Source organism: Lolium perenne, chromosome 3, assembly GCF_019359855.2.
Source record: "Lolium perenne isolate Kyuss_39 chromosome 3, Kyuss_2.0, whole genome shotgun sequence".
Classification (NCBI taxonomy): domain Eukaryota; kingdom Viridiplantae; phylum Streptophyta; class Magnoliopsida; order Poales; family Poaceae; genus Lolium; species Lolium perenne.
Window position 1 is genome coordinate 76,019,506 of NC_067246.2, and position 10,246 is coordinate 76,029,751.

At 42.4% G+C, this 10,246-nt stretch overlaps 1 long non-coding RNA gene across 1 annotated transcript; it reads right to left on the reverse strand.

The window, feature by feature from the left end:
- Positions 1-6,112: 6,112 nt before the first annotated feature.
- On the reverse strand, positions 6,113-9,832 carry LOC127338201 (uncharacterized). Its single transcript, XR_007874237.2, has 5 exons — positions 9,287-9,832; positions 9,075-9,193; positions 8,014-8,129; positions 7,268-7,613; positions 6,113-6,513 (listed from the first exon to the last, which is right to left on the reverse strand). It is a non-coding gene; the product is annotated as an uncharacterized lncRNA (long non-coding RNA).
- Positions 9,833-10,246: the final 414 nt, after the last annotated feature.

Below are 10,246 nucleotides of genomic sequence, written 5' to 3' on the forward strand. Positions count from 1 at the left end.
TTTTGGCTCAAGGTTTTGGATGCACGAGAAGCATTCCCTCTCAGTACAAGGCTTTGGCTAGCAAGGTTGTTTGAAGCAAACACAAGTATGAACCGGTACAGCAAAACTTACATAAGAACATATTGCAAGCATTATAAGACTCTACACTGTCTTCCTTGTTGTTCAAACACTTTTACCAGAAAATATCTAGACTTTAGAGAGACCAATCATGCAAACCAAATTTCAACAAGCTCTACAGTAATTCTCCACTAATAGGTTCAAACTACCTTATGCAAGAGCTTGAACATGATCTATTTGAGAGCTCAAAACAATTGCCAAGTATCAAATTATTCAAGATAATATACCAATTACCACATGAAGCATTTTCTGTTTCCAACCAAATAGCAATGAACGAAGCGGTTTTCAACCTTCGCCATGAACATTAAAAGTAAAGCTAAGAACACCAGTGTTCATATGAACAAGCGGAGCGTGTCTTTCTCCCACACAAGGAATGCTAGGATCCGAATTTATTCAAACAAAAACAAAAATAAAAATATACAGACGCTCCAAGTAAAGCACATAAGATGTGACGGAATAAAAATATAGTTTCACTAGAGGTGACCTGATAAGTTGTCGATGAAGAAGGGGATGCCCTGGGCATCCCCAAGCTTAGATGCTTGAGTCTTCTTGAAATATGAAGGGATGAACCACGGGGGCATCCCCAAGCTTAGACTTTTCACTCTTCTTGATCATATTATATCATCCTCCTCTCTTGACCCTTGAAAACTTCCTCCACACCAAACTCAAAACAATCTCATTAGAGGGTTAGTGCATAATCAAAAATTCACATGTTCAGAGAGGACACAATCATTCCTAACACTTCCAGACATTACCCAAAGCTACTTAAAGTTAATGGAGCAAAGAAATCCATTCAAACACAGTAAAAGAGGCAATGTGAAATAAAAGGCAGAATCTGTCAAAACAGAACAGTCCGTAAAGACGAATTTTTTCGAGGCACTTAACATGCTCAGATGAAGAAGATCAAATTGAATGAAAGTTGTGTACATATCTGAGGATTACTCATGATTTTTCGCAGATTTTTCTGAGTTTTCTACAGAGAGATCTACTCCAATTCGTGACAGCTACAAATTTGTTTCTGCGCAGAAATTCAAATCTAGTATCAACCTTACTATCAAAGACTTTAATTGGCACAACAATGCAACAAAATAAAGATAAGGAGAGGTTGCTACTGTAGTAACAACTTCCAAGACACAAATATAAAACAAAAATTGCAGATGTAAAATAATAGGCTATCTCCCATAAGCGCTTTTCTTTAACGTCTTTCAGCTAGGCGCAGAAAGTGTAAATCAAGTATTATCAAGAGATGAAGCATCAACATCATAATTTGTTCTAATAATAGAATCAAAAGGTAACTTCATTATATTTCTAGGGAAGTGTTCCATACCTTTCTTAAGAGGGAATTGATATTTAATATTCCCTTCCTTCATATCAATAATAGCACCAACAGTTCGAAGAAAGGGTCTTCCCAAAATAATAGGACAAGATGCATTGCATTCAGTATCCAAGACAACAAAATCAACGGGGACAAGTTTATTGTTAACCGTAATGTGAACATTATCAATCCTCCCCAAAGGTTTCTTTATAGAATTATCAGCAAGATTAACATCCAAATAACAATATTTCAATGGTGGCAAGTCAAGCATATCATAGAGTTTTTTAGGCATAACAGAAATACTTGCACCAAGATCACATAAAGCATTACAATCAAAATCATTGACTTCCATTTTAATGATGGGCTCCCAACCATCTTCCAACTTCCTAGGAATAGAAGTTTCAAGTTTTAATTTCTCTTCTCTAGCTTTTATGAGAGTATTTGTAATATGTTTTGTAAAGGCTAAGTTTATAGCACTAGCATTGGGACTTCTAGCAAGTTTTTGCAAGAACTTAATAACTTCAGAGATATGACAATTATCAAAATCTAAACCATTATGATCTGTTGCCTACCAAAACCCACCGGCGAGCAGCGACGGGCAACACGAAGAGCCGGGAGGCTCCCAGGACTGCTGGCGGGCCCTGGTCCCTCGGGTGATGGCCCGCAAAACTCCGGCACACGTCCTAGCTGGTGCGAGGGCGTGCCACCTGACCTATACCTGGTCAGGAAGGTGATGGATTGCTTCGATTAATTTCCTGCATGGCCGACACGTAAACATTAAATTCGAGCCTCGATCGGCTCTCAGGTTATCATGTGAATCGGCTCAAGGAGCCGATCCACCCATGATTCATATTGGATCTACGATAACATGGTGGTCCTGCTTGATCAATACTAAGTTAAAACGATCTACGACGATTTAGGGTTTTCACCGCATAACCGGAACATCCTACACGTAGTTGAGCCTGGCAGATACGAAAGATAACGGAAAACCAGCCCTAGCAAAGGCCTAAAAACCAACATGGAGTTGATTCCCGGAACATCTCTTCTAGGATCAGCAAACCGTACCTTACGCACTACTGGATCATTCAACCCGTTTGCAAGGCCTAACCATATGGATATCAAACTAATCCTTGAAGAACAAGGAACAACCGTAACAGATCGAATCTACTAAATAAAGACTAAGCAAGATGCTGCCCTTACACCTAAGATAGGTGCAAGAGCAGCTAGATATCCAGGGGCAGCATAACTAAGCAAATATACTAGAGAAGTACTGATGCTAGCCCTAAAACATCCATGATAATGGTGTTACTCGCCATCAACAAGGCTTCAGTACGAGCAACACGAACAACGAATAAACAAGATGCTGCTCAGATCGCTAGATGCGATCTGGGCAGTATGGCGCTTACCCGGAAGAAACCCTCGAAACAAGGGGTGGCGATGCGCCTAGATTGGTTTGTTGTGAACGTGATTGTCCTCTTTTCTCAATAACCCTAGGTACATATTTATAGTCCGTGGACTTTCTAACTTGGGAATAAACCTAACTTCGTACGGACTAAACTCTATCTCTTAATCCTACAAAATCTACAATAATGTACAAGTACACGGGCGATTTAGCCCTGATACGTCTCTGACGTATCGATAATTTCTTATGTTCCATGCCACATTATTGATGATATCTACATGTTTTATGCACACTTTATGTCATATTCGTGCATTTTCTGGAACTAACCTATTAACAAGATGCCGAAGTGCCGATTCTTGTTTTCTGCTGTTTTTGGTTTCAGAAATCCTAGTAAGGAAATATTCTCGGAATTGGACGAAATCAACGCCCAGGGTCCTATTTTGCCACGAAGCTTCCAGAAGACCGAAGAGTCAACGAAGTGGGGCCACGAGGTGGCCAGGAGGGCAGGCGGCACGGCCCCACCCTTGGCCGCGCCGCCCTGTCTCCTGGGCCCCTCGCGTCGCCCCCTGACCTACCCTTCCGCCTACAAATAGCCTTCGTTGCGAAACCCCCAGTACCGAGAGCCACGATACGAAAAACCTTCCAGAGACGCCGCCGCCGCCAATCCCATCTCGGGGATTCAGGAGATCGCCTCCGGCACCCTGCCGGAGAGGGGAATCATCTCCCGGAGGACTCTACGCCGCCATGGTCGCCTCCGGAGTGATGTGTGAGTAGTCTACCCCTGGACTATGGGTCCATAGCAGTAGCTAGATGGTTGTCTTCTCCTCATTGTGCTTAATTGTCGGGTCTTGTGAGCTGCCGAACATGATCAAGATCATCTATCTGTAATTCTATATGTTGTGTTTGTTGGGATCCGATGAATAGAGAATACCATGTTATGTTGATTATCAATTTATATCTATGTGTTGTTTATGATCTTGCATGCTCTCCGTTATTAGTAGAGGCTCTAGCCAAGTTTTTGCTATTAACTCCAAGAGGGGGTATTTATGCTCGATAGTGGGTTCATGTCTCCGTGAATCTGGGGAAGTGATAGAAATCTCTAAGATTATGGATGTTCTGTTGCCACTAGGGATAAAACATTGGTGCTATGTTCGAGGATGTAGTTACTGATTACATTACGCGCAATACTTAATGCAATTGTCTGTTGTTAGCAACTTAATACTGGAGGGGGTTCGGATGATAACCTGAAGGTGGACTTTTTAGGCATAGATGCATGCTGGATAGCGGTCTATGTACTTTGTCGTAATGCCCAATTAAATCTCACTATACTCATCATAATATGTATGTGCATGGTCATGCCCTCTTTATTTGTCAATTGCCCAACTGTAATTTGTTCACCCAACATGCTGTTTATCTTATGGGAGAGACACCTCTAGTGAACTGTGGACCCCGGTCCAATTCTCTATACTGAAATACAATCTACTGCAATACTTGTTCTACTGTTTTTTGCAAACAATCATCATCCACACTATACATCTAATCCTTTGTTACAGCAAGCCGGTGAGATTGAAAACCTCGCTGTTTCGTTGGGGCAAAGTACTTGGTTTGTGTTGTGCAGGTTCCACGTTGGCGCCGGAATCCCTGGTGTTGCGCCGCACTACATCTTGCCGCCATCAACCTTCAACGTGCTTCTTGACTCCTACTGGTTCGATAAACCTTGGTTTCTACTGAGGGAAAACTTGCCGCTGTACGCATCACACCTTCCTCTTGGGGTTCCCAACGGACGCGTGCTGTACGCGTATCAAGCTCTTTTTCTGGTGCCGTTGCCGGGGATCTGAAGAAAAGTTACACCACAAAGATTTCTAACTCCCACGTCAACTACACGCCAGCAGCTCTTTTTCTGGCGCCGTTGCCGGGGAGATCAAGACACGCTGCAAGGACTGAATTTTTCTTCGCGGAACCTATTGGATTCAGCTGCTGGAGGTACCTTTATGTCCATCACTCTTGGTGAAGCAACAAAGCTTCTTGATAATATGATGATCAATTACTCTGAATGGCACACGGAAAGAGCTCCACAAGGTAAGAAGGTAAATTATGTCGAAGAAACCTCTTCCTTGAGTGATAAGATTGATGCTATTATGTCTATGCTTGTGAATGATAGGACTAATTTTGATCCTAATAATGTTCCGTTAGCTTCATTGGTTGCTCAATAAGAACATATTGATGTAAACTTCATTAAAAATAATAATTTCAACAACAATGCTTACCGGAACAATTCTAGTAACAACTATAGGCCATATCCTTATAATAATGGCAACGGCTATGGTAATTCTTATGGGAATTCTTACAACAACTAGTTGAATGCCCGTGCGTTGCCACGGGTTTTTTTACAATAACTCAATATAATGGTCTGCAAACGATATTCATGGTGCAACCTTCGTCGACCTCGCCGAACCATTGGAACTGCCGGCGCCAAAGGAGGAGAAGGCCGACGAGGACGACAGCTGGTCCTTTGGGGCATCCAGCGACGCCTCTGACGACCTGGACTTCAGCGCCTTCGACTCCCGGCGCCGCTAGATGTTTTTTTAGTTTTTAGTTTAAATTCATGTTAAATTTGTACAAATTTCATTCAAATTTCGTATGAATATCGTTTTTAAAATTTGATTTTAACTTTTAAAATCTATCGGGGGCGCCGTTTTGGAGGCGCCGGTGTGGGAGCAGCATCCCCAAATAGAGGTTGCTCTGCCGGCGTCTCCCATACGACAGCGTGCCGACGCCTATTTAGGGGCCGCCGGTGCCTCCTCGAGTTCAATTAGGTATTCTGCAGTTCCCGCTTCAGCTTTGGTGGCATAGTCGGCCGAAGCTCCATTCTCCATATCCTTAGGAGCATCTGAAATATGCATAGTTACGAATTAGAGTCTAGAACTGCAAGTTATTTACAGTGCCAGTAGTTCATAGAATCATTGCCCCAAGGAGGCAATGCCGCAGTGCCATGGCATCAGGTGTTGCTGTTGTGGTGTAGTGCGACGGAGTTGCTGTGGTTCACGGGGTTGGGTTGGTTGACTGAAGAGCTAGTGGTGAGCTATGTCCACAAACTGAAATTGATCAGTATTGACACCAGGTGAATCATGCTTTCAGTGGCATCAGTCGTATCACATGGATGCATCAATTTGCCAGTGGCATCACTTGGATGCATCAGTTATTCAATATATCTTACCTAAAAATTACTTTTGAAGCATGTGGTCGCATGCCACTGACAAATTAATACAGTTGCTTTTGAAACATGTGGTAAACTTCGCATACATTTTGAAACAGAGGAAACATTTTAATCTAGCTAATCAACAACGAATTTCTGTATCACCTTCTCACAAGATGAGAACCAGAAAAGCAAATCGTAAATCTTAACATCATCAGCAGCGATGCTAAAACCGAGTCCATTGGCATTTGAAGGTTTCAGTAGCATCCATTACACTTCATCATCAGTACTTGTAGACATTCAGGAATCTTTGAACCACCTCCAGATTCAATTCTTTGTATATCTCCACAAGTAGACACAATCTTGTAAGATCTCCCAAAAAAATAGAGACTGCAATATTTTTTGAAAATGAGAGGCCAGTACAAGCTTGTTGTGAGCTTCTTCAAATGTCTTGCAGAACAGTTGTGGGTTTCTTGCTCCAACCTGAGACAGTGAATCATGTTGATGTTTAGTATGCAATCAGTTATCAAGCACCAGAGTAACATAGTCAATCAATTGTAACCCCATGTATGTTTATCTATTCCATCTACTGCCGCAAAACTACAATTGTAATTATATTCAGTACTCTGCAGCAACGACCCATTCTTTGGTAATCTTTTCAGCTCATAAACTTGACTAAATAATTGTGACAAGATTATACAAACAAAAATTCTGCAGGGCATAAGAAATAAATTAATCTGCAAAAAAACACAATATATTAAAACTATTTTGTTTACATATTCAAACTTGCAATTGGCTTTCAACTATTGTCTAGAGATTCATTCTTGTGTCAGGTTGTTAGCTAGTCTTCAACTTCTAGAGATCAGGTGCTAGATGTATTTTAGAAGCACCTTAATTCTTACAGCACATATCACATGTTATATTACTATCTAATTTTAATTTGAGATGTCCAGGCAAAGGTATGAGGTCCAAGGATGAGTATTCTGTGCAAAATGGCATGGTTAAAAACAAGTTAAATAAAATAAAATAATATAAGAATCCAAGTGAGCATATCTGCAGATATATGAATATGGGAATATCACGGACACACTCAAGAATGATAGTAACTTCTCTAAAAGAAATGATAGTAACTTATGATAGAAAATCAACTTATACGAAGCTCGGATCAGGTACCATATATATATAACCCTCATATTGCAATCATCTGATACCAAGGAGTCAGTGGTACAATTCTTACCTTTACAGAAGTGGTATATAAGGATCAACAGGGAAGCTGCTAAGATTTTTCCCAATGACATCAAACAATAAGGACTTCTTTGTACACTATGTTCTTTGTGGTCGTAACTAAGGACTCGGATCTTTTCCTCTTCTTTGAATTCTTGTTCTGGTTCTTTTCCTGGTCCTTGACAGCGAGAATCTTAATGTTGCTTTTTGCGGTGGCTCTGGACAACGCAACATAGAGCTGACCATGGGAGAATACCGCCTCCGGTAGGTACACGCCGACAACTGGGATGGTCTGTCCTTGTGCCTTGTTGATTGTCATGGCAAAGCTGAGCCTGATTGGGAATTGCTTCCTCTTGAATCTGAATGGGAACATTTCGTCATCAGAGGGGCAGAGAGGTATTTGTGGAAGAAACACCCTATCTCTAGACAGGTTGCTCACAAATTAGTTACAAATTTATTGAAATGTATGCACCCTCTCCAATACAATTTCTAAAGCAGCATATACAAACTTCCTTTTTTTCAATTTGTCAATTGTTACTGCTGTGGTAAAGCAACTGAAAATAAATAATGAAGCAGTAAGGAATATCATTAGCAGGGTTTGCTTTTATCATGCTACAGTCTTTTTAAAGTGAGGCCATTCAGTGATCACGATAAACATAGGCCATGACACAGGTCTTTGCTACAGATTCTGCTTTCATGTTTGCAAGATACTGCATGATTTGTACATATTAGCACCAACGATCAATGAAGAATTCTCACCTTGTTGAATGCTTGGCAGGCTATCAGCGGTAGAGAGATAGGGTCCCTACTAACTTTGTTGCTAACTTAACTTCATCCAGATAATGTGGCCAATAACGAAAACCTTGGTCAGGTATCTGCAAAAAAATGGCATGTTCACTTGTATGATTGTGAAAAGGAGAAAAGAATAATAACAACACAAAAAACACATCTTCCTTCAGGTTGGCCTTCAGGTTTCCAGAACCAAATAATTGTCAAGCTAATATTGGCTACCAAATTACAGAACCTCGCATGTGGATGTGTGGGGTTTGCTAAGGAAAAAGATCAGTAAGATATATTAACAATTAAGGAGGGAACTCTGCAAGTTAGTGCCATTCACGTAGGATCTTCCTATTCCTTCCACTCGATTAGGGAGTTCCTCTCATGCACAAAATATTATAATTGTGTTAGATCCCCTGAAAAGGCTTACTGTGTCAATATTTCATCTAATGCTGGTCCGGGAAAATAATCAGCAATCGTCGAGCACAATCTATCATTACACAAACAGAGAGCAGGAAATATTGTTTTGTTCAAGCTTTCCCCTTCAAATTGCAAATGTTTTACTACATACTATGGTAGAAACAAATGACCAGATCTGAGGGAGGCCACGACAGTATAGAACACGCCATCAATGCAAGGACTCGAATCTGTTTTTATAATCCGAATTGCACAGGGAAATCACAGCAAACAACAAGCTCATCTATGATTATAATAGGATGAATTTCTAGATAAAAAATCAGTAATGAGAATCTGACAACAAGATTAAACAGCCATATCGAGTAGATGGGCATAATCGAAACACCACAATCTGCGGTAAATAATACAGGGAGGGGGGTGATGTCGCCTAGTTCTGCACATGAGCACATCTACCAACCCCGTCGATTGTTGGCATATACCAGTGTGTGTAGCTCCTATTGAGCATGTATGCTTCTATGTCAGACATGTTTGTCTGCAATTCAAAAGGTACTCTAGGAGATGATCTGATATGTTTAACCACGAACAGCACAATCTTGAGGCCTAATGAATACACAAATGTTCATTACCTCCTGAACCAGTAGAAGGAATAGGATTCGAGCAGCAGGTTGTGGAAGTAGAACTCCTTCGTGTACCCTGCAGTTGCCTCGTCGCGATGGTCACTGCCCCTGGAGCCACCGCCCTCCACCTGCACGTCATGAATCTCAATCAAACCAAAAGAACAAGCAGCATGAGTGCATGGGGGCATGCGCACAGAGGATGTCGAGGGGGTGTAGCAGACCAACGCTTCTTCGTCCAAAGATGCGGCGTAAGGAGGAGGAAGACGTCCTGTGCACGCCCTCCTGTCTTCTGGTGGGCGACGAGCAAGATGGACGACGTAGCAGCGTGGCCACTGCCGGCGGCGTCCGACCTATTCTGTGGTCGGAGGTTTCCCAGTGGCGGCAGCAGCTGGTCCAGTCGCCGGATTTGAGAGAGGTGACTGGGAGACGAGGGGAGAACAAGGGCGGGGAGGGGGCTTTGAGCATTTTGTGCTGGAGGTGGTAATCTCCACGATCGGCAGTTGCCGCGCAAGGAGATGACCGGCGGTTGCATGGATTGACCCGCACGGGGCAGACCGGCGGTTGGAGAGGGGCGGCCGGAGAGGGGGGGCGGAGAAGGAGGCATCGGCGACGCGGCGCGCCTGACGGTAGAGACAGCAGAGAGGGGGGGCGGAGAGAGGCGGCCAGAGAGGGGCGGCCGGAGAGAGGCGGCGCATCGACGGCAAGGCAAGGAATCAATCAGGGGATTTTTTTTTTTGTTTTGGCTGTGCGGGACGAGAGGTCAAAGACCGTGCGTGGGTGGTGACCTGCTTGGTCGTTTCCATCAGCCGGTTTTGTTCCTGGTTTATTCCGTTTTTTACGTATAAACGTGGCGTGCGGGAGAAGAGGCGTGGGGTTTTATTTTTGATTCGAGGTGGGAGGTTGGACGTACCATGGGACACCACCTCTAGCCATTTAATATAGTAGAGATAATAGGAACACACCCCCTGGACTTGAAGCCATGCTTAAATAATTTATTAGTACACAAACTGCTTTTAACAAATCTGTTGAAGAAAAGCTTGGGAAAATTGATATACTTGCTTCTAAAGTCGATAGTCTTGCTGCTGATGTTGATCTTTTGAAATCGAAAGTTATGCCTAATGAAAATCATCATAATAAAATTACTACTACAGCAAATTCCATCCAAGTTAGAATTAATGAGA